The sequence below is a fragment of the Marmota monax genome, unplaced genomic scaffold, assembly GCF_021218885.2.
Source record: "Marmota monax isolate L192 unplaced genomic scaffold, Marmota_monax_Labrador192_F-V1.1 WCK01_AAM20220418_F8-fsc00621, whole genome shotgun sequence".
Taxonomy (NCBI): domain Eukaryota; kingdom Metazoa; phylum Chordata; class Mammalia; order Rodentia; family Sciuridae; genus Marmota; species Marmota monax.
Genome location: NW_026694818.1, coordinates 80,184 through 106,175, shown reverse-complemented (window position 1 = coordinate 106,175; position 25,992 = coordinate 80,184).

The following is a 25,992-nucleotide window of genomic DNA, read 5'->3' as shown; positions in this document are numbered from 1 at the left end:
TAAAATGTGCCACAATTTATCCAATCTGCTACTGCAAAACATTTGGACAGTTTTCAGTTTTTAACTATTAGTAATCCTGCCTTGGACATTTCAGTCTGCATCTTTTGGGCATGTGACCATGGTTCTACTAGGGGTGGGAATGTAGGCCTAGTGAGTGTGCCTATATTCATCTTAAATAGGTGCATACTAACAACTACTCTCCAGAGTGATTATATAAATTCATATTCCTAAAAGCAGTGAATGAGAATTTTAGTTGTTCAATATGCTGATGCTTGGTATAATGAGTCTTTAAAAAAATAAGTAATTGAATCATTTTGGCCAGGGTCTGTCATACCAATGAGTTTCAATTTGCTGCCCTTGATGACTAAGTGCATTGAATAGCCTCTCTAATTAAATGCCTGTGATATGGTTTGGGCCTTACACTACCCCAAAAGTGCATGTCCTAAAGTGCCTGTGAAATGGTAGAGCCTCTAGGAGGTGGGCCTTGTGGTAAGAAGTTAGGTCTTTAGGGGCATGGATGCCCTTGAAGGAGATATTGGGACCCTGGTCCTTTCCTGTCTGTCTTTTTGCATCCTGGTCCCCATGAGGTAGGCAGCTTTGCTCTACTACGTGGTCCCATCATGAAGGTCCACCTTACCACATGCCCAAAGCAACTGGGCCAAGTAACCAAGGATGGCAACCTCTGAAACAATACGGCAAAATAAATCTTTCCTCCTTTAGATTAATTTTCTCAGGTATTTTGTCACAGGGAAAGTGAGTTAATTAACACAGTCTTTTTGGAACATTTACCTATCTCTTTTCTTTTTGGATGTCTATTTTAGTAATGTGTAAGATTATTGATTTTCATCTTAATTTTCTTTTTCCTCCTAATAAATGCATGTAAGACTATATACATTTCCCTCTAAGAACTATATTAGGTGCATCCCACATGTTTTAATATGTCATATTTACATTTTAATTAAATTTAAAAATTTCTATTATAATTTCTTCTTTGCTTATGAGCTTTTAGGAGAATACTTTTTCATTTGGAAGCATATGGGGATTTTATGTTTACCTTTCTAGTTTAATCTACTATGGTCAGTGAACATATTCTGTATAATTTGAAAATATTTTGAGACTTGCTTTATGATTCAGCATTTGGTCAGTTGGGGCATATATATTTTATAATTTTCATATGCACCTGAAATGGATTCTGCAGTTATTGTTTACAGTACTCTATATAAGTACTCTATAAGCTAAGTTTGCTAATCATGCTAAATCTTTTATATTCATATTGATTTTTGTTGGCTTATTCTATAGTTCCTAAGAGATGTTATAATTTTCCACTAAAGAGCATTATACTTATGGTATATCTTTATAAAAATTCACCAAAAATTTCCCAGGGACATTGTGGGTTCACTGATTTCTCCTTCAAGTCCTGTCAATATCTGATTTATACACTTTGAGGTTGTATTTTTGGCTAAACACAAATTTATAATTTTTACATCTTTCTGATGAAATGACCTTGGTGATCACAATAAAAATGTCTAATGTTGGGTTTATTACTTAACAGCAGATTAGACACAGCTAAGAAGAGGATAACTGAATAGAAAAATAGGTTTGAAGAAAATTAAACATGAAAACAAACAGAAACAAAAGGACACACATTATCTGGAGGGAATGAGTACCAGAAAGAGAGCACACTTTCTTTCTTGTATTACCTTCTTTAGAAATTGTCTTGTTTTATTTATGTTAGTTTGTTAATGCTATATTCTCTCTCTAGAATTAATCTGCAATATGTGTTCTTATTACTCTTATATCAACAAGTACTTTTGCTACTTGGTGGGTGATTCTAGGTCCTTAGAACACTTTAAATATGCTTTTCTCTTTCTACCTTTTGCACTATTATTACTTGTAAATTCATTTACATCTATTTAAATTTAATGATTGTGTTTTTATGCAGATAGTATCTGCATAGATATTAGATATTTACACAGTAGATATTTACACCTCCCATGTATTCTCCTTTTTTATGGCTCTCATATTTCCCTAATCTCTGTACTTCCATTTGGAATCATTTTCCCACCTATTCAAAGAATTCAGTTTGCTGTTTATTTTAGTGGACATCAGTTGTTAGTAAATTTTTTTTTAATTTTTTGCTTTGTCTGAAATATATTTATTTCACCTTTATTTTGGAAAGGTGTTTTGCTGAATATAGAATTACTAGGTCTTTGAGAATATCATTTACTTATTTTCTAGCTTTTATCATTTCTGTCAAGAAATATGTTATCAGTGTTGTTTTTGCTCTTTTGAAAATATTTCTTTTTTTTTCACAGTCGCAGTCAGGATTTTCTGCCCTCTTCCCCATAAGATTTACTATAATGGGCCTGAGGGGTAACTTTCTTTTGTTCATTCTGCTTAATAAAGTTTATGGCTTGATATTTTAATTCACTGGGAAATTCTCAATAATTGGGTCCTTGCACATTGTTTTTCCTGGGCAAATCTCCTGGATTCCAATAAAATGTTTAATATGTCTTTTCATCCACTCATTAGTCTTGTGTATTCTTTCATTTGTTGTTCATCCTTTCAGTACTCAACTTCATTCTGAATTTTCTTGGTCTAGTTTACAATTTACTAATTCTCTCTTTAGCTGTGTCTAAGTGCTGTTGAATCTACCCATTAAGTTCCCATTAAATTATTTTTTTGAGGGGAGAGAGAGACCAGGGATTGAGCCCAGGGGTGCTTAACCACTGAGTCACATCCCCAGCCCTTTTTATTTTCATTTTTAGACAGGGTCTTACTAAATTACATAGGGCCTCACTAAGTTACCTGGATTTGAATTTGCCATCCTCCTGCCTCAGCCTCCCAAGCCGCTGGGATTATAGGCATCCATCATTATTCTCGGCTAAGTTTTTAATTTGTTATAGCACTTTTAAATTCCAAATTTCCGTTTGAATCTCTCTTTATTAATATGTGATTTTATTTCAGTGCTGGGGATGAACCCAGGGCCTTGTGCATGCTAAGCAAGCACTCCACAACCAGGCTATCACCCCCATCTCTAATTTTTTTTTTATAACTCCAGTTCTCTGATAAAATTGACATTTTTCCCTTTAATTTATTATATATATTTATACTTTAAAAATTTCTGTGTTTGAATACTCCACTATCTGAATGGCATATGGATCCTCTTCTATTTCTGTAATTTCGCTTGTTTTTCACTCAATTTCTGCCCCCGCTTTTTTGGTAGGCTTGTTTATTTGTCAGGATAAAGGGAAGGAGAATGCCAACTATTATGTATAAAACTTGGAGAGACGATATGATTTTCTAGAAGTTATCTTCCTCCTTAGAATATTTTGTTGTTTTTACTATTGTTGTTCTTTCTAGGTAGTTAGACTAGGACTGACAAATTAATCCAGTTAGAGATTTAAAGTAGGGCTTTAGTGTTTGTGAGGGAAATTTCTAGTTTTTGAAGATCCCAATTGAAAACCTGGGAGGTTAACCAAAACATTGCTCTTGAGAAGTTCTAGACTTTAAAATTTGTTTCCCCCAACTTGATAGGTTGCTGAAGGTTTGAATCAGCTTCTCAGCTATCACCCTTGATCAAATATCACAATAAAAAATGTCTAATTTTTTAGACATTTTTTCCCGAAGAATAACATCAAATATCAGAATCCCCAATTTGAACTTCCGAACATCCTTCTAGGATCATATTCCTACAAATATTTGCAGCCCTCCTATCTTTCCAGTGTCTTTGCACAGTCTGTTTATCTTTTATGCCAGTTCTTCTGGTTGTTCCAGATGTAGATTGGTCTAAAGCAAGCTAGTACACATTTCCATTGCTGGAAGTGGAAGAGTTAGAGATGCTATTTTAAGGCTGCCTCTTTCATTTCCTTTATTATTTTTACTGTGATTTCTGCTATATTCAGATTTCCAACATCTTTTAAGTGAGTCTTCTAGAAAATCATCCATTTCATCTAGAGTTAAGGTTCAATGTTATAAAATTATATATTATATTCTCTCATAATTTCATAAGCATTAATAATGTTCTTTGGTTACACTTCCTTTTCATTCTTATTTTATTTTATTTTGGTATTAGGAATTGAACTCAGGGGCGCTCACCCCCTGAGCCACATCCCCAGTCCTGTTTTGTATTTTATTTAGAGACAGAGTCTCACTGAGTTGCTTAGGCCTCGCCATTGCTGAAGCTGGCTTTGAACTTGTGACCTTCCTGTCTCAGCCTCCTGAGTTGCTGGGATTGCAGGCGTGTGCCACCATGCCCAGCTCATTCTTATTTTTAAAAGATTTTATTTTATTATCAGAGTTGGCAAATGCTTACTATTTTATTGTTATTTATAACAATCCAATTACTTGTTGCATTGAATAAATTTAAGGTTTCAGACACTTTATTCTCCAGAGGATTTTAAGCCAAGTCAAGATGGAAACTTGAAAAACAACACAATAAATTTTCTTTGAAACTTCCCTTTGGTATAACAAAGAGTCAGTTTTCAATCTTTACTCCATTGTTTTCTTTTAGACAACTTGCTTCATGGCTTTGACCTTATCTCTAAAAGGCAAACAATGAGATCTATTCTACAGGTTGTTATGAGATAATATACTAAAGAACTTACTTGTTGTGTCTGGCATGTGATTAAATACATAATAAGTGGGTGCTATTATTTTAACATATGAATAATTGAGCAATGATGTATTTAGAATTTTCAATGATTTGAATAAATGTCCCTTAAAGCCTGATGTATTAAGGCCTGGTCTCCATTCAAGGTTCTATTGGGAGATGATGTAGCTTTCAGAGCAGGGAGTGGGGGTGGGTGGGGGGTTGGTGTGGGGGGTGGCTAGTAAGAAGTTAGATCATTGAAGGTGATTTTGGAACTTGGGTCTTTTCTTCTTCCTCTTCCTCATTCGATCCCAGCCATGAGGTGAACAGCATGTTCTACTAGTAGTAGAACATGATGGACTGACTTACATAGGCCCAAAGCAATAGGGTAAATCAGTCATTGATTGAAACCTCCAAGACTGTGAGCCAAAATAAACCTTTCCCCTTTATAAATTGATTATCTCAAGTATTATACAATAGTGGTGGAAAGCTAACTAATAAGAATTATTATAAGGCAGATATCATAGCTGCTGACAAATATTTGAAGGGGTGGCAGGTGAAAAGATTATTTTAACATGATGGAGTGTGGAAGGTGAGAGCTTAGATCTATAACTAAATAGATTTGAGTTTGGATTCTGACTCTATCATTTAGACCTCTGTGACCTTGAACAGTCACTTGACATCTCTGAGCCTCAGTTTCGTTATTTGCAAGATGTGGATAATAACAGGGACATTTTAGCCAGGCACAGTGGTGCACACCTGTAATCCCAGCGACTCAGGAGACTAAGGCAGGAGGATTGCAAGTTTAAGGCCAGCCTCAGCAACCTAGCAAGACCCTGTATCAAAATAAAAATAAAAATTTAAACAAAAAGAATTTGGGTGTAGCTAAGTTGTAGAGCAACCCTGGGTTCAATTCCAGTGCTGAAAAAAAAGGGAGGGGATCATTTGAGTTATGACTGTTAAAATACACAAAGTTCTTAGCAAAGGATTTTGCCCATAATCTTTAATATATTTTGCTATTATTATAAAATTGCAAGCTCTTGAAGACAAAACTAAGACTAACAAGTAGAATTAATAGAAATTTTGGCTTCATAGGAGAAAAAGATGTTTCCAGAGAGTAACGCTGCTAATCATGGTAGGGTGCAGCGTTTGAAGTGACAAGTTACATACTGTACTATGCATTCCATCTCCAACTTGTTTTCAGCTCTGGGATTCCATGGTTCTATGAGTATCACTGGTCCAGATCCTTCTCCCTCCCCAGGTTCCTGGGGCACTTTTGCTTTTGCCCTCTCTCTCACCTGGCAATTCCTCAGCCAAGCTCTGTGCTCTTTTCATCCATTCAATCCCAGCGCGGAAGCCCCAAGTCAGAGGGAGAGCAGGAAGTGGAGAGCAGATGCAAGCAAGTCCCCCTCACTCTCCTGACTCCACAGTGCAGCAGGGGAGACATCAGTCCACTAGACTCACGACTGAACACCACCTGAGGGAAGCACCCCCAGTAAAAGGGAACACTGGGAACCTGATCCAGGCTTACTCACAGCTTGCAGATTCCCGGGTAAATGACTCATGACATGACGCTCACACTGCGCTAGAGACTGAAGAAGGGAGCCGGCAAGTCCTTTACTTCTGGCTCAGTCAGCTTGGCTTATCTGCCTCCAGCCCTTTCCCAAGCATTGGCATGCATAGAACCATTTTACTTTTGGAGCAAATTGTCTTTGAAATGAGAAACCCATCAGAGGGGTTCTACTGAAATAGATAGAAACGCCCTCTGTCTACTCAAAAAAAAATTTGTTGTTTTTTTTTAGCATTACTTTAATTATTATTATTTTTTTAATATTTGGCTCACTCTTCCTAAAAAATAAATCCACATGGCACCACTGGGGGGCAGTGTAATTGTCACGGCCATTACTATAGAGTGTTTTGCTTCATTAGTGGGATGATTTTCTGTGTGTATACACCTTCTGCTCAGAGTCATTCAAGACTTATTTTGCACCACCAATCACAAATCAACTGATGGAAGGGAGAGAGACTTGTATTATTAGAGATGGATAAGTCAATGAAGGATGTTGAAGTCAAAGAAAATCCATCAATAGGGTGGATAATGCACTTACATCAAAGGTGTCAGGAGGCTATGGATGTAAGAGCTGACTGAGTAGGCAGTAGGGTGGGCTACTGGTTTGGAGCACTGGTTGTCAGGTGATGATCGACAACAATATGCAAAGATGATGTCTTACAGGAGGGCCAGAAGAAAGCTCCAGAAATGATCAAATGAGCAGCACACCAAAATTACTTTGTTCAGAGAAGAGAAGATGGAGAGGCCTTTGAGGATGTAGATGAGTCTAGAAGAGTGTACATCAGTGGTTACAGTGGACTCTGCAGTTTTGAGATTGCATCAACGGGGAGGTAAGCAAGACATTTCTGATCAGATTTGGTGGCTGGATTCTGGTTCAGACCGACAAAACAACTAACTGCAAGATGATCAAGCTCTATGTGGTTAGTCCACATCTTTGTTTAGAAGTACAGACACGGAAAAACCTTCAGAGAGATTGTTCTAAACTTTCCCCATCCCTCAGCCAACAAAGAGCCACCCGTGTCCTGTCCACCTGCCCAACACCCATTTCCCTTTCAACTTTTCTCTGCCTGGATCTTCTGAAGGCTCTGAGGAGATGTGACACCAGGTAGGAAGATGGGTAAGGTAGAGAACCTGTAGAAGTCAGGGTAATATTGAACTCACAAGCAAGGCAAGCCTGGGCCTTGAGTGTCCAGGATCATTCAAAAAGCCGAGAGAACTGTTCCCAAGGGCAAGGTTGGAGGAGTCATGGTTTTCTGGCTCGTCTGTGGGTCCTCAGAGCCAGGGAAGAAGAGTGCTGCCGAGGAACCACTGGGTCTTAAGTCCATGCTTAGGCATTCTTGCCCTCTGGTGGGCGTTTCTTTGTAATGAAATCTAAAGTAATCCTTTCCCAGTTTTCAACCAGACCATTTTGCCTCCTATCCCTTTGTCATTGCATTTCTATACAGTAAATGTTTCCTACAGGACTGGGGTAGATGTTGGAACCCAGGATGCTGGAGACTCCGATCACTGCTAAGCTGGAGAGATCCCCAATACTGTCTCCTCTCTACCCCCCACCGCCCGCCCCTCAAGGAAACATTAATTTTGGCCTTGAAAACTAAGAGACCATCAATCACAAAGGAGACATTTGAGATGGGTTTTTAAGGATGAATAAGAGTATTGCCAGGCATAAAGAGAAGAGAGGGGGCAGGAGTTTTAGGTAGAGGAAATAGTATGAGAAAATTATGATTTTGTTTTTGTAGTTCTGGGGGTTGAACCCAGGGGCACTCTTACCACTGAGCTTCATCCCCAGCCATTTTTTTAAATATTTATTTTTTAGTTGTAGTTGGACACCATACCTCTATTTATTTATTTTTATGTGGTGCTGAGGATCGAACCCAGAGCCTCGCACGTGCTAGGCAAGCGCTCTACCGCTAAGCCACAACTCCAGCCCCATTTCTTATTTTTTATGTTGAGATAAACATAAAAACTCGTACCCCAGGGGACACCTCTCACTGGCTAGAGAACAGTGTTGATGTACAGACTCTTTTTCCTTAGGGACTCCATTCACCTCCAGAGTTGCTTTGGTCAGCCTGTTCTTCCCACCTCCCTGCAGTAAGACACTTTCATATATTTATAATCCAGTTAGATTGTTTTATCACACTTAGCATTCCATCCTGACATTTCCCCAGACTTTTAAATGATTTTTAAAACATTTGTGTACATTAAGGTTCATTCTTTGTGCTGTAAAGTTCAATATGTTTTGACAAATACTTAGGGACAAAATTACACTGTTTCACTGACTTAAAAAATTATGATTTACTTTTCCTTCTAACCCCTGGAAGCAGCTGATTTTTTTTTAACCACTGCTACAATTTGGCCATTTCAGATAGGCTCATTTCACTTATCAGTATGTATTTACTTCATCTTTTTGCAACTTTTTGTTCCACTTTTTATTGATCACCGATTGATAATACATTGCATGGATATACCACTATTTTTAATTCATTCACCTATTACAGAACATCTTGGTGTTTCTAGGTTTGTGGATTATAAATGAAGCTGTTGCAAATATTTCTGTGCAAGTTTTTGTGTGGACATAGATCTCAAGTAAACACGCAGGAGCATAAAGTTTTGGCTGTTCTTTCTTTCTCTCTCTCTCTCTCTCTCTCTCTCTCTCTCTCTCTCTCTCTCTCTCTTTCTTTCTTTCTTGTTGATACTAGAGATTAAACCAGAGTGCTCTATCACCAACCTACATCCTCAGCCCTTTCTATTTTATTTTGAGATAGGTTCTCAAAATAAGAACCTGTCTTTGCAGACATGCTGAAGCTGTCCTTGAACTTGTGATCCTCCTCCCTGTAGCATTTAGCTTTTTAAAGAAACTGCTAGACTGTTTTCTAAGATGCCTGCACTCCTACCAGTAATGAATGACAGTTCTCCTTGCTCCACATCCTCACCAGCCATTGGAATTGTCAGATGTTAGGATCATAGACATTCAAGTAGTGCTGGTGTGTAGCGCCATCTCATAATCATGATAGCTTGTAATTCCCTAGTGACAAAGAATTTCTAGCATCTGTTCATATGCTTATTTGTCATCTGTATGTCTCCTTTGATGAGACGTCTGTTCAAATCTTTTGCCTACTTTTAATTGGGTAGTTGGTATTCTTGCATTTGGGTTTTGAGAGTTCTCTGTATATTTTAAATACAAATCCTTTATTATTTGTGGCTTTTGAAAATATATTGTCCCAATCTGTCATATATCTTGATTCTCTCACCAGTTGTCTTTTGCAGAACCAAAGTTTTTACCTTTTTTAAAATTTGTTCTTCCTAGTTATACATTGGAAGAATATATTTTGACATATTTATACAAACAGAGAAAAGCTTTTAACTTTAGTAAAGTTTGACTGTTTTTTTTTAATGGATGATACTTTTTGTCTTTGTATTGTTTTGTATGTTTTAAAGGATTTTTATGTAAATGTCTCTGAATAGAAATAATTTTATTATTAATGGAATTTGATCACACCAGATGCCTCGTTTAAGTGGAAACTCACAGTTCTTGTCCTGAGAGGCTTATTTAACTTACCATACCCTCGTAATTTATCCACATTGTAGCCTATGACAAGATTTTCTTCTTTCTCAAGGCTGAATAATATTTCATTTGTGTGTACGCTACATTTTGCTTATCCATTCATTCATCTGTAGGCATTTAAGTTGTTTCTACCTCTTGGCTATTGAGAATAATGCTGCTTTGAACAAGGGAATGCAAATATTTCTTCAAAACTCTGCTTTCAATTATTTGGGATAAACATTCAAAAGCAGGATCACTAGGTCTTGTGGTTAGTTTTATTTTTAATCTTTGAGGAACTTCTATACTGTTCTTTATTGGCTGCTCCATTTAAAATCTCTACCAGTGGTGCCAAAGGTTCTGATATCTCCATATCTTAGTCAACATTTATTTTCTTTTTTCTTTTTTTTCCCTCCCTCCCTTCCTTCCTTCCTTTCTCTTTCTCTCTCCCTTCCTCTCCCCAACCTTTCCAGTGCTAGAGATCGAACTCAGTGCCTTGAGCATGCTAGACAAGTGCTCTACCACTGGGTCCCCCCAACCCCACCCACTTATTTTTTGACAGTAACCACATTAATGAGTATGAAGTGATATTTCACTGTGGCTTTGATGTGCATTTCTGTGATCACTGAACATCGTATAATGTACCTGTTGGTCATTTATATACCCTTGGGAAAATTTCTATTCAAGTTTTGCCTATGTTTTCATTGGGTGATTTGTTTATTTATTTATTTGTTGGTATCTGTTTGTGGAAGTTTCTGTTTTGGATATCAGTCCCTTATCACGTATATGGTTCCCTAGGTTGCCTGTTCATTGTGTTAATTGTGCTCTTTGCTGCACAGAAGTATTAGTTTGATGTAGTCCCATTTTTCTAATTTTGTTTTTGTTACCTGTGTGCTTTTGGCATCATGGTCATTGTTTTGTATTCCCCCCCCACCCCCGTACCAGGGATTGAACTCAGGGACTCTCAACCACTGAGCCCCATCCCCAGCCCTATTTTATATTTTATTTAGAAACAGGGTCTCATTGAGTTGCCTAGCACCTTGCTTTTGCTGAGGCTGGCTTTGAACTCATGATCCTCCCACTTCAGCCTCCCTCTCGAGCCACTGGGATTATAGGCATGTGCCAGTGCATCCAGTTTTTTGTGGTTTTAATTGAGCATTTTGCCCCCCTTTATTTTCTTTTTTTAAATTTTTCCCTTCATTTTCTGTCCTTTCTTCGCATATCAGTTATAATTTTTCCCTCTCTTAGTGTTTGTACTGGAGTTTGCAGCATACATTCACCCCTACCCCAAACCCCTCTCTGTAACCCTGTCCTGCTTCCTGTACCTGGCCACTCCCTCTCATTCCTGGCATCATCCTTGCCATTCACACAGATGCTCCTTGACTCTCGCTGGTGTCATGTCTCAGGAGACCCAGCTTCCACTGAAAGTACTGTCAGTCAAAAACGCATCTCCTACACCTCACCTACCCACCATCGTGGCCCCACCCAGCCTGCCCTCACTGTGCTCAGAAGGCTTGCATAAGCCTCCAGGTGGGCGCAGACATCAACACAAAGCCTGCTTTATATGGAAGTGTGGAATAGCCTGTGTGGTTTATTGAATACTGAGCTGAAAATGAAAACTGGGATGGTTGTAAGAGTTTGCCTTTGCACCATCATAAAATGGAAAAATAATGAGTTGAACTATCCTAAATCAGGGACCATCTGTCTATATAAGCACATGTAATAAAATACATGATTATTATTATTTTGAACAAATGGCAGTCCATTAGACCAATAAATAAGAAAAGCAAGCTTTTATTTTACCTTCACTCATTCCTTCTCTAATGCTCTTTACATCTTTATGTAGATTCAAGTTTGTTCAAGGAATGCTATTGGTGATAAATGCTCTTTATGTTTTTATGATAAAGTCCTTGTTTCTTACTGGGTGGGGTGGTGTGTGCCTGTAATCTCATCGCCTCAGGAGGCTGAGGCAGGAGGATCAGGAGTTCAAAGCCAGCCTCAGAAACCCAGCAAGGCCCTAAGCAACTTAGTGAGACCCTGTCTCTAAATAAAATATAAAGAAGGGTTGGGGATGTGGCTCAGTAGTTAAGTGCCCCTGGGTTCAATCCCTGGTACAAAAAAAAAAAAAAAAAATCCTGTTTCTTCTTTATTTTTGAAGGACCCTTTCACAAGATGCAGAATTCTAGATAGGTGATTTTTTCCTTAATACTTTAAATATTTCATTCCATTCTCCTTCTTTGCATGGTTTCTGCTGAGAAGTTGGAGGTAAGTAGTTGTTCCTCTGTAGGTGAGATGGTTTTTCCTCTGGCCTCTTTCAAGGTTGTTTTTCTTACTTTTTGATTTTCTGCACTTTGAATATGATGGGTCTAAATGCGGGGGGGGGGGGGGGGCACCTATCCTGCTTGTGTTCTCTGAACTCTTTGGATCTGTGGTTTGGTGTCTTACCAAATGCCAATTTGGGGAAATTCCCAGTTATTATTGCTTCAAATATTTCTTCTGTTCCTTCCTCTTTCTTCTCTTTCTGATGCCCCCATGACACAATGATATCCATTTGGTTCATGGATTTTTTTTTCCTGGTCTTTTTTTTTCTCTTTGCTTTTCTATTTTGGAAGTTTTTATTGCTCTCTCAAGCTCAGGGATGCTTTCCTTGGCTATGTCCAGTATAACAATAAGCCCATCAAAGGTGTTCTTTATTTCTATCACAGTGCTTTTAATCTCTAGCCTTTCTTTTTGGTTCTTTCTTAGAGTACCCACCTCTCTGCTTACATTGCCCAACCACTTTTGCATGCTGTCTACTTTGTCCGTTCGAGCCCTTAGCATAATGATCTCTTTAAAATGTGTCTTCTAGTGTGCCTTGTAGTTCTCTTGATAGGTGGACGTGATGTAGTGGGTAAAAGGAAAAGTTGCAAGTAGGCTTCATTCAGTGCGTGGTACTGAGGTGTGGGGAGAGAGAAAACATTCTGTAGTCCTATGATTAGGTCTCAGTGTTTAGTGAGACGATGCCCAGGACTGTGAACTTCAAAAGTGCTTCACAGTCCCCCACCTACACTTGGATGAGGTGGGATGAATGGGTCAGCTAAGTTCTGATTTAACCCCACTATTTTAGGCTCTGGTAAAACAGCTTCTCCTGAGGGCAAGCCTTGTTAAGAAGAACACAGTGCTCTGGTGTATTGCAGAATGGTCCCTTTCCCCCTTTTCCTGCTGGAAACACAAGGGGACTTTTCTCTGATATTCTCTGTGAGAACCTGGTAGAGATCCTGAGGTAAAACTCACAAAAGTGTGGTCATCCTGCAAGGCCTGGGCCACCCTGGATCTTCTAACTCTCAGACATGTTCACGTTGAGCCTGCAGCGATTTGTCAGTTATAGTTTGGTTTTCCTACCCTGGCACTAGTTCCTGTGGTGGTTTGTGCTAGTGGGTTTCTGCTCCAGTAAATCATGATTCTCTATATTAGCATTTGCCTCTCAAATTTGGTGGGTAGATGCTTTTCCTGTCACCTCACTTCTCCGATGGGTCTGAGAAGAATTATTGATTTTTAACTTTGTTCATCATTTTAGTCACTGCAGTGAATAAAAGATCTAACATGAACATCTTTAAAGGAGGAAAAGTTTATTTGGGGGCTCATGGTTTCAGAGGTCTTAGTCCTTAGAAGGCCAGCTCCATTCCTCAGGACTCAAGGTGAGGCAGAACAACATGGTAGAAGAGTGTGGCAGAGGGAAGCAGCTCACATGATGATCAGAAAGCAGAGAGAGAGAGACTCCATTTGCCAGACACCCTAAAGCCACATCCCCAATGCCCGCCTCCTCCAGCCACACCCTATCACCCACCTCCAGTCACCACTCAGTTAATCCCATCAGGGGGATTAATTCACTGGTTAGATGAAGGCTCTCATGACCCAATCATTTCCTCCAAACCTTCTTGCATTGTCTCACACGTGAGCTTTTGGGGGACACCTTACATCCAAACCATATATTCATTTTTACCAGTTAGGACCAAATGGCAAACTCCCCAGCTCCTTGTATGTTATACCAGAAACCAGAAGTGTATGGTACTTTTTCCATCTTGGCATTCACAAAAGTCTGGTTCACACTCTCCTTTGATCTTTGTTGAAGTCCTTGAGCAGGTGTCTGTCATTTCTGCCGTAGTTTTGGACAACTGAAATGTCTGTTAATGTAAGCATCGTGTGCCTGTAGTCACCAGATCACGTATCAGCTTTCCTGGAGGATGTTTTCATGGATCTGTGGAAGCTCTCAACTGAGGGAGATTTTGCCCTCTAGGAAGCATTTGTGAATGTTTGGAAATGTTTTTGGTTGCCACAACTGGGAAATACCTACCGGCATCTGGTAGGTAGAGAACGCTACTAAAACCATCCTACCTTGCTCAGGATAGCCCTCAGCAACAAAAAGCTATTCTGCCTCCAAAGGTTAATGGTGCTGATGTTAAAAAAAAAAAAAAAATCCAAAAAACCTCCCAGTTTAACCGTGAGTTTTTTTTTCCCTACTCCCACTTTACCCTTCCCTCCATCTTCAATGTTGGTCATGCATTCTTTCAACTTTGAAATTCAGTATTGGTTTGCATCTTTTTTTTTTTTTTTTTGTCTTGTTACTTCATTAGAATGCCAGCCAAGAATCAGCCAACATTCTGCTGAGTACCTACGGCTTGCTTTCTCTTGTTACCTTGCTTCATTAATTCTCATCAACCGTGCATTGAGCCCTTACCATGCACCTAGTATACTCCTATACTTCACTATGGGGAACAGACTGCTATCCTGGTTTTTGTAGATGAGGGAGCTGAAGCTCAGAGAGGTTAAGTGATGTGTCCCAAATTACACAGCTCATTACTGGCTTATCACATAACGAAGCCACCACTTTTCAATAGTATGTAAGCTACTGCTTGGTGTGTTCAGAGAAGCCACCATAACCTTCAGTTCTGCTTGGACTTGTGGGTGCCCAGATGTTCCGGTTGCCTGAGGTTAGCCCTGGATATCTGCCAAAGGTAGGGAAACTGATGCAGGATTGAGGAGGTGACACCACCATAGCAGAGAGAGGAATTGGAACCCCAATGTTCCAAGTCCCCACCCAGGTGCTCTGCAGGCCTCCCAGAGAGTATGAATGGGTTTTGATGGGGATAATAGTCTCTCCAAATACACTCACTGCTAGCCTTTCCTATTGAGCAATTCAGCTTTCAAATGCTTGGTACATTAGACCAAAGGATGGGTGTTTTGTCTTCTTTTTTCCCCTGCCTTTTTCTTTTTTAGGGAAAGCAATTTGCTCCTTTCTGATTTAGAATGAGATCTGGCAAGTAAGTGCTTGTTCTGCCTCCTTCCCTTGTTCCCCCACTCCCTCCCCACCCTTCAGTTAAAAAAAAGTCTTGGGGGGAGCGAGGGGGAATAAGAACACAGGATCCATGCTAAGCAAAACTATTTGCATAAGCTGTACACTTGGTTCTTAGAGCCCGGGCTGATCTAACCTATGACAAATTCCTCTGTCTCGGCTACCTGCCAGCTGCGTTTTCAGCGGGGCTGGCAAGACAACTGAAGTCTACATTCTGTACTAATTAACAACCTTCAGGGGAGAAGACCACCAATTGCAATGCCAGCACACTTCGCTTGTTAAAGGGGACAGGGGGCCTTGTTGGACAAGACCCAGGCTTTTTTTCTTTGGGTGGTGGGCGGTTAAGCAGGCCAGGAAGGGTGAGGGGTGGGCTGAGGGTGGGGGGGATGCAGTAAATAGACCAAAAAGACGAACTCCAAGTTGTAGGAAGAGTCGGGAAGGATCTCACATGCCAGAACACAGTAATGAACCCTGGGCGTCTGCAAGGCAACTCTGCAGCCCTTAGGAAAGGGCTTGGGGGATGAGGGACTGTCTCCTGCTGACCTGAGGGCTGCACGTGCATTACCCTACATAGCCCTGACCAGCGACATCAGGGCTGCCTTATCTGCTGACTTCATGGTGGGAATGGCCTGGAGCCTGCCAGCCACACCCAGAATGCAGATAATCATCAGCATCGGTAGCACCCTCTTCTGGGTGCAAAGATCAGACATGCATCTGTACAAGCCACACAGGGAGAAAAGCTCCTCCACCTGGATCCCACTGATTTTGCTTTTCTTTACTGCCATGGGGTGGAGTGGAGATGATAAGAGGACATTCTTAAAGAACAGTTGTGGTGGGCAAAGAGCCACCCATGATCTCACCATAGAAGCCAGCTGCTTGTTCTGATTGCTGTTGGACCTTGGACTGTCTTGGGCCTCTTTGAATGACCTTGGGTACCCATTCTTCTTTCTTCTTTCCCTAGATGGAGAAGGTCTTCAAGTAGAACACATGAGAACTTGAAGGGACTCCTAAATGTCATGTCATGGACCCTCCTGGCTCCAGGAACTGTTCAGTAGAAACTAACCCACCCCCCATGGATGGTGACACAGTAGGTCTTTAGGGAGTGACATGGGTCCCCCACATCCTCCTTTTCCCAGTCCTATGTTCAAGGTGTAGGAAATCTGTCCATGGAGAGGATGCAGGCAAGTGCTCCTGGTGGATTCTCCTCCCCCAGGACCTCCTCCCACCTGCTCCACAGTGACCCTCCGGCAGGGAGAAATGAGACTTGTGCCTTCTCTTCCCATTCAGCCCTCAGCACCCCAATCACCAGAACCCCTGGCTTGGAACGAGTGTCTTTCTTTCAGGCATATCCATTTGGACAGGGAGAGGTAAAAGGGTGGGGGGCAATGGTCCTTCCCCAAAGGAGGAGCTGGGAGTAGAAAGACGGGGTGCCCCTCTGCTCACCCCAGACCCTACAGGCCCCAGCCACCCCTGTATCACCAGCCCCATGCTTCATTAAGGGAGCACAATGTGTCCCCATGGTCGCCTGCCAGCCGGGATGTCCTGTGTGACAGCAGATGCAAAGAGAATGAACAGGCGGCTGAAAGGGCTGGGGACAAAAAGAGCACATTGTCCAGGGCTCTGAAAAGGCTGCCTGAGAGGGGACATATGCATCTGAAAAAAATACCCCAGTGGGTCTCCCCCCTGCTGGCCTCAGCCCGCCCTCACCCAAACCTTCAACTGATACTGCACAATGATGTCTCCAAGCCAGGCAGGGCCAGACCAGCTCTGGGCTAAGCACAGGCATGGGACTAGTGGATGAATGTGGAAGGAAGAGTCTCAGAGACACAGGTGCTCCCAAGGGAAATCTTTCTCCCTGTGCCTTGTCTGCTGTCAAAGTATCATGTCATTGAATTACAGGCATCCTTAGAAAGACCCAGCCAAACCCCCTTATTTAACAGGTGCAAAGACTGAGGCTCAGGATGGATGACCTGCCACAGGTAGAAAGTAGAAGCAGGCAATTCATGAATGCATAGATGCCTCACTTACAGGTCCAGGACACATTGGGGTGTCCAAAGCCTGGGACCAAAACCCAAGTTGGAAAAGTGATGGGTCACATCCATGAAAATCCAAAGGCTTGGTTGGATTTGCAAGGCTGGGTGCCAAGAAATTGAAAAAGGAAAAGGCGACTTATAAACAAGCTGTTATTTTCTGAGAAATGACTGCATGCAAAAGGAAAGCACCCGGGTTTGTGAATCAAATCGAAAAGTCCAAGTTCTTTGCTCTGTTTTGTGAATTTGGGCATTTCATGAAGCCTCTCACAAACCTCAGCTCCAATAGTAGAAAATCGGGGCTAATACCAATGCATTGGCTAATGTCCTCGCCAATACCAATTCTGGTACTGACACTAATGTTAGCAATATCTACCCCACCATACCCACAGGGCCACTTGAGGCTTGAATGAGACACCATGGGTGAAAGAAAGCTCTTTGTACACAATGGAGCACTGTGGAAACGAGAATATTATTTTTCACACTGAAAAGGTTGGGGGGGGACTGTCATTGCCCGTGAGCACATTCTTTTGTGAGGTATTTCCTAAATCAGCAATTGCTTCTTGACTTTTAGGAGGAGGGGAGACAGATGTGATGGGAGTCAAGGTTCTTTTTCAAATCAACTGTAAAATTGATAATGCTTCCTTTTAACCATAATGAGCCAAGGGGTTTTCTAGAAAAGAACGTCTCCCGGTCCAGGAAGGAGTCAGCAGGATCACTCCCCCTTTAGCCTGTCTCCAGTGAGTTTTCTGACATGAGAAAGTTCCCCCTCCACCTGGGGCCACTTCCTCTTTCCTCCTCAGCTCCTCCCAAGGTACACTTAAGTGGACCCCACAGGCTCAGACTGCATCTCCCAGGGAAATGAGCTCACCGGCTGGGAGCCAGTAGAAGTGGGGAAATCTGTGTGGTCTCTCGCAACAGCTGTTCAGAATTCCTTTCTCCTGAAAGTTTCCATTCTGTATATGGGGAGGTGGGTGGGGGTGGGGGGGTAAGCAAGTGGGCAGGCAAAGAAAGAATGTGAGCTCTCCACCCTGTTTGGAAGCTGTCCTGTTTCTTTGAGATCTCAATGTTTCAGAGACGTTGTACATGCTGGAAGATGTCATAAATGAGTTTATTTTGTTCCAGATGTATGGCACTCAGATCTCCCATCCGGATTATACACACTGTGTTGCCATGACAACACATACACATACACACATGTGCACGTATACACACACACACACACACACACACACACTCACACATACACACTAGTGTCCCTCACAGTGCTCGCCTTGGAGAGGAAAGAAGGGGGCTACAGGAAATACCTTCACAATTTCGCATTGTGAAGTTGGGTAACCCATGGGAGGTCTGATCAATGCCACTGCCTGCTGCCCGGTACCCGAAGAAGGGAGATCTCCCTTTGGACTGGGCTGGCCAGAAGAGGCCTTGTGCAAGGGATGGAACTTGAGCTGACTGAGGAACAGGATAAAACTGGACAGAAAGGCAAAGGCTGGGTATCCTAAACAGGGAGCCCCGGGGGACTGAGAGTGGAGAAGCAGGAGCCCCTTCTCCTCATCCATGTGCATCTACATGTGTCCAGAGCTCTGCTGGGGTGTCCCTGGAGCTGAGAAGGCCCATGGAGACTCAGCTCTTCTCCCCAACTCCAAACAGGATTATGACAAATGTAACTGAGGAAGATTCCAGAAACTTCAGTAAGTTACTTGGAGATTTATGACCCTAGTTACCAACAAATCTTTCCTCATATTTGCTTTTATTCCTTTTGGCAGCCTGGTGTCCACAATCTGAAAGCAAATCTTAAACTTAGGGAACTCCAGGCCCCAGTGAGTTCCTATCGGACACAAGGACCTCACCCGACAAACACTACTGAACACGATTATGTGCCAGGCTCCCTGTCAGGCACTGAGAACCCAGAAGTAAATTAAGACACTCATGGCATAGCAAGCAATTAAAGACGAATGTGAAAAAACTTATTACAAAACATAGGCAAAAAAATCACAAGAAAAAGTTGCTAACTCTTTCTTGAAGCTTGGGAAATGTTCAAGAAACTTTCTTGGAGGAGCTTGTGGTTGCATGGGCTTTGAAGGACGGATAGGAGTTTGCCAGGTAGGCAAACAAGGAAATGGCATTCCAGGGACTGGAGTCAGTAGGTGGGAATGCATGAAGAGGTGATGAGCAATCCTTTATTTCCTCCAGGATCCTGCTCTCACATTTAACATGGGGTCAATTAAAATATGTTCAAAGGTTAAAAAATAAAGATAGAAATGGCCCAGCTCTTCACAGAACTGTCCAGGGGGTTTGAAAATCTTGAGGGTGGCCAGCTCAGAGCATCTCAGGCTTATGATGAATGAGAAAGTTTTGAGCAGAGAGCCCAGAATATTGAGGGCATTTGGTCATTGTTACGGTTTGGATGTGAGGTGTTCCCCAAAAGCTCATGTGTGAGATGATGCAAGAAGGTTCAGAGGAGAAATGATCGGGTTGTGAGAATATTAACCCAATCAGTGAATTAATTCCCTGATAGGGATTAACTGAGGGGTGACTGAAGTGGGAGGTTGTGGCTGGAGGAGGTGGGTCATTGAGGGTATATATTTTGTATCTGGCAAATAGATATTCATTCATATTCTTGCTCTCTCTCTCTCCCCTTCCTAATCAGTATGTGAGCCACTTCCTTCCACCACACTCTTCTGCCATGATTTTCTGCCTGACCTCCAGCCCCAAGGAATAGAGCTGGCTGTCTATGGACTGAGATCTCTAAAATGGTGAGCCCCTAAATAACCTTTTCCTCCTTTACAATTGTTCTGGTCAGGTCTTCTAATCACAGCAACTAAAAAGCTGAATAAAGTACCTTCCATCTTTGCTATCCCCCAGATCTCAGGATAGAGTGGTGGTGTAGGTGCATAAGGCTAGCAGAGAAAAAGGGGACATTTTTCTGGGATGGTAGCAAGTATCTTATACTGATGGATGATTGGAAAGCTGTCCTGGGAATCTCTGTGTTTTGTGTTGTCATTTTCTTTTACTGGAGGCATTATAAACTCCTCATTGACCTTTTCTTTATCCCTCTAAAACTAAAAGAAAAGACATTTTATTATGTAGAAGAGAATCTAGGGCACAGGAACAAAAATTCTTGTACCACTTATAGGACTCTGGGAACTAGGGCAAGATAAGACAGGGACTCCTATTAGACAGTTCAGTCTAACTCACCCCGAATTCTCTCCTTGATCTAGAGTCATGTACTGTCTCTAAGGAGAGCAGGCTATTTTCTCACTGTAAGACTGTTGAGCTAATTACAGTTTCTTCCCTCTTTTATGTGATCAGACAGGAAGAGCAATAACGTGAATAGTAGCCTTCTACTAGGTTAAATAAACAAACTTTCATTGTGTGTTAGGCCTTTCTAAAAATAACATTTAGCTGCCACCAAATCTACTGCTTATGATTGTGCAGGGTTTATTTAGACTATCAGGTGAATGCCATCCACAGATTTGGGCAGTGCACAATCTGTGCAACTCTTCCCCACGGCCCTGCCTTCAGGCAGCTCAGAGTCTAATTGGGGAGGTAGTTAAACGAACAATCCAGTCTCTTCAGCAGCATCACTCGCGTACATCTAAAGAGCACGGAGAAGAATACCAGCACCTCTTTGCTGGAGGTGGAGAAGACAACCCAAGCGCCCTTCAAGCTGAGGATTAAGCTACAGAAAGCCAGTCCCTAAGCAGAGCAGTAAAGGGGCATTCTGGGCAAAGGGGTTGAGTGCATGGGGAACAGGTCACTGGTGGGAAAGTGGGCGTGAGGGGAGTGGGGTTGGTGGAGTCAGCTCCTCATATTCTCAGCCCACACTGGTGATGGCTGGACAGGCGCCTCCCAGGAATCTCCTTGTCTGGGGAGCTCAGGGCTGCCAGGAAGGAAAGGTCCCCAGAGACGGGCATGTCCAATGCAGAAGGACATGAAGAGATTGATTGTTTTTTTTAAGGCCAAGCCCCAAGCCTCAGCCCCACAGTACATCAGTGTGCAGAAGTGAGACCAACAATCCTCCGCCTGTTTGCACGGGCTGGGGACAGGAGACTTTCTGGGGGTGAGGAGAGAGCGAAGCTCTTCCCAGAGGCCCCAGTCTCTGTTTGTACAGACAGCATGGAATCTTTTCAAGCCGTGATCTTGTGGCATTTGCTGTTCCCTCCAGGAAAATCCATGCTGTGTGAGGAATGGGCGGGCGTGGGCAGGCAGACGGGGGCTCTTGCCCACCCAGGGGCCAGAGAGAGTCAAAGACCTTTTAGCTTAATCTCAAGCTTGAGGTAGAGACAATCCTCAGGGTGCCAAGAGGGGAGAAAGAGCAGTTTTGGAGACCACCCCTTTCTCAAGAAAATGCTCCAAAGACAAAAAAAAAAAAATCTCCACCGTGAGCCAGATCAGTCTCCTGGGCACTAGGTTACAGAGGGGAGAATCCAGTGTGTCTGCTTAGAGTTCTTCACCTTGGGGAGAAGAATGTAGAAAGTTCCAATAACCTCAAGCCACAGGCCAAGGTGGCCAGCCCTCTAGGCCAGTGCTGTCTTGTTAAAACTAGACTGTGTATATGGTCACTGTCCCAGAAGCTCAAACTGTGCTTTGCCTGTGAGTATGATCTAAATCCTCTCTGTGTGTTAAGATTCTTCACTATCTCCTCTAGTGTCCCCAGCTCGTCACCCCTGTGGTGCGGGGCTTCCAGCCTGCAGAGCCCACAGATGCCCTCCCTTCCCTGTCTAGTGAATAGGCAGCCTCCCTGATGCCCCGACACCCATGCAGTGGGCCCCATCCCCTTCTCTCCTCTCCGCATGCCTGCATGTGTATAGCTTGGTCTTCTTAGTACAAATAAAATTAAATTTATAAAATAAAATACAGGGGGTTGGGCATCTTTCGGATCTCTTGAGGACAGGAACAAATCCCCCCAGAGTGCATCTTGCTGTGCTTGGCGTGTCCTTTGGGTGCCTGCTGGCAGGAGGGAAAACAAGGGGCAGGAGAGGGAGGTCAGGCAGGTGGGAGAAGGAGAGAGGAAAGGAGAGAAGGAGGGACAAGGTGGTTTTTTAAAAAACTGTCCTGTTTAATAAGATTACTTCCTATTCTCAGAGGCAGACCTTACAAATACCGGCTTCCTATATGAATACAATAAATTCCACCTGAAAGAGAGACTCTGTAAGCTGGGAGCATGCAGAGATGCATGTGCCATGGCATTACATATTTGGACACATGAACAATCTTAGATACTTTTTAAAAGGCTTATCATTATTTCTTTATTTACTTACTGTTGCAGTGATGATTTCCCAAGCACCTACTGAGTCACAGGCCCTCCACTGGACATCAGGGGGAAAGAACGTATCCAACATGGAACCTGATGTGGGTTCTGTCCCCAGTATTTCAAAGTTTACCCAGAAAGGGGAGTCATGAACTAAAATATCAAATCAAGGTCAGAAGCCAAAGGTGTAGTGAGAGATGAAGGAGGGAGTTTTGCCCCCAGCCTGGAAAGTGGTAAACAGGGGGCGGGTGGGGGGTGGCTTCTCCACAGAGGGTTGGGGAAGAATTGCAGATCTGCTTGTGATTTGCCAAGGAAGACTTGCCCTGGAAACTAGAGAGCACCTCTGACTCAGTCCAGTGAGGAAGTGTCTCTAAATTGGGTGAGGGCACAAACAAAGGACAGATGATACTATAGCCAACAGACATCCAAGGCAAGAGGTGTCACCCCATGTGTTCAGGGCGCTCTGCAAAGGAGAGGGAGCCAGGGATGCCATGATTTGGGGAGAGATTTTGGAAAGGCTTCAGTACCCATCAAAGAATTCATTGTTATCTCATCACTGATCTAGCATATTCCAATGAATTGTTACCAATCCCCCAACTTCAGTTTCTACCTGGCCTTTGCTGTCCTCTACGGTATTCCAAGGTTGATCTTTGTGCATATTATTGATCATATTATTGCTCTTCTTACAAACTTTCAGCAGTTCCACTGAGAAAGAAAAAAAGCAAAATTTAGATAGGCATTCAAAGTCATGATAACTGCATTTCCCATTTCAACAAGTCGTCTGAGTGATTTTGGATGCATATGAAGGTTGAGAATTATTCCCATATGGTTTATCTCTTCTACAAAGGACGTATGGACTTCCAGGGCAAGAGCCCTTCCAAATACATCCACGTCACCCCTCAGCTCAGAGTCCTGTGCGTGGCAGGTGGTCAAGAAAATGTGGAAAGGTAGAATGTACTTTTGGTTCCAAAGTTGCCTGTCAAGTGGCATGCTGGCCACCGTGGGAAATAGAGAAGTATACATGTTACTAGGTGCATTTGTTTAGAATCTGTTGGGAGACAAATCAAGTCATGGGGCAAGTGACCATCACCAAGCACTAATCTGCAGGATGCAGTTACTACAACACAACACGAAGAGCGGGGAGAAGCTCGGTAGTTTAATTTCATGTCCTTAAATGACTGGACCCTTTCTTCATGGGTGCATGTTTTATTTTTAATCTGACCAGGAATAAAGCAGCCAGCAAATAGAAGACTGGATAACCAAATCAGCAACCTACGATTACTTATAAAATAGCTAGCAATATTGAGGTCACAAGATGTGGCATGTACTAGTCTAAGCAACATGTATTATTTATCCTCATGGCAACTCAGTGATTGACAGGGAAAGACAGCAAAAAAAAAAAAAAAAAACTGGGGGAAATCAGTTCAAAAGTTATTGCAACATGCTAGGTAACCCAACAAGAAGATGTTATTAATTAATTTTATAAAGATGGAAACTGAGACACAGAGAAGTTAGGCAGATTGTACTGCTGGGAAGTGCAGGGTCAGGTTGGAATCCCTCTGTGCTCTCTGGAGGTTGAGAAAGGAGAGGTAGGACCTTGGCACCTTGAGATGATCTGAACAGAGCAGAATGGGGCTTTAGACCAAACAGAGAAGCTTTTGGTGGCTTCAGCAATGTCCTTACTGCTGGGTGGCTGTGGCTCCTCATTTGCCTTTTGTGAACTTTTTGGCTTCCTGTTTAGCTTGCCTTCTCACCTACATGAGCAAACTCTCTTTATCCACTTGGCTTTAATATTTCCACCATCTTCCTGCCCCCAGAGAAATCACTGGCACGTCTTGGGATGGTAGACTGATATCTTGTGGCCCTCTTCTCCTTAACCCCTGGCTTGATCAGCTCCCCTATTACAACGAGCATTCATGAATCTCTCCTTCACCCTAGAACGTTCTTTTCATTTTCACCCCATAAAGCATGGAACAACTAGATCAGATCAGAGAATTTTTACCACTTGATTTTAAAAATAGACACACAGAGAATGAGTTCAATGTGATCTCACAGGATCTCTGTTGCTTTTGGGTGTCTCTCAACAGTTAAGTTGTATGCTATCTCTGACTTACTGTGTGACCCTGGGGCCAGCCACTTGCCCTCTCTGTGTCTCAGTCTCCCGTGGTGGGGATCATAATATCTACCGCCCAGCAGTGCTTGGAGCATGAATGAATTATTATCCTGAACGCCCTCTGAGCTTCTGGGACAAAGGTGCTATGTTAATACACAGTCTCCCTCTTCTTCTTCTTCTCATTAGTATTATTCAAACCCAGATGGCATTATTATTGTTGTTGATTGACAGCCCTGCCTAGCCCCATTCACGGGTGTCAGAGAGCCAGGCGGTAGTTAACACAAGCAAAAACCATGTTTAAAACAAAGCCCAAGGAACACTCCAATAGTATGTGCCTTGGGTCGCTATTAAAGCCAGAGCAGCTGCGGTGGCAACACGGAGGGACAGGGCAAGGAAATGCATCCCGGAGCACAAAGAGGGGAAAGTGGGTCTTGACACTGATCATATAATCGTGCTGGGCTTTTATAGACTCTGGGAGGCCTCAGACAGAATAAATGCTTGAACTTTATCCACGGTTTACAGGCAGCGGCTGTAGAGGTCTTTGTTGCTGTTGCTGCCATGTTAATGACCCAGCTTGGGGTGCCGCCGCCGCCGCCCGCGGCTTCTTCCAAAGAAAACAAATCAAAGTGAGTAACTCGATGTCCGGCAATGAGTTTTCCATTATATAAAAATAAGTATAAATCTGTGCAGTTGGGCAGCCACGCTGCAGTGGTGGAGGCTTGGTAAGGGGTCAGGGTGGCTAGACACTTTGAACCCCACAGACCAGCACATCAAAAAGAGGCCCCTTGGCTTTGTTGATTTCAGAATAAACAGATTAGAAAATGCATCCAAGTAGTCTCTGGCTCTGCGAATGATATCTGCAGCGCGGGAGAGTGAGCAGAGAGGCAGGTGGGGAGGGAGAACGGGGGCCCTGACCAGCTCTCCACTACCTTCCCCTCTGTCTACCTTGACCTTTGCCACATGGAGACCTCACCCTTCAGCCACAGGGGCATGCCTTGCAACATGAGAGGAGTTTCCTCAAAGTGGCATCGTGGTAGACGTAACTGAGAGGCTTGGAGGTTTAAAAAACTGAGTGCCCAGGACTATTCTGATCATCGTAGCAGAACGTGGTAGTTCCTGGTGGCTGCTAAAGCCAAAGAGTGGAGGCAGCTCAACTTTAGTGGGGACTTGTGCAAATGGATGAAGCAGGAACTCCTAGGATATGGAAAAATGCGAGCAATGGGGGATTGGAGCTAGAGAGGACACATGGATATATGGCAAACCGGAAGTGAAGGAAGGAAGCAGGGACACTGGAGTAAGAGAGAAGGCTGGGGGAGCATGTCCCTGGATGGGGGATGGTTTGCTGGTACATGAAGAAAGTAATAGGGACAGAGTTAGTATCACCTCTGGAGTCCAGGAAGGAAGACATGGAGGGGAGGCAGATGGTTCCTGATGGTGCTAATTATGGGGTTCCAACTCCTAAGATTCAGCAAGAAGAACCCAACATGCTGCCCAGTGGATCAGGAAGCTAAGACAGGAGTATAATAAGTTCAAAGCCAGCCTCAGTAACTCAGCAAGA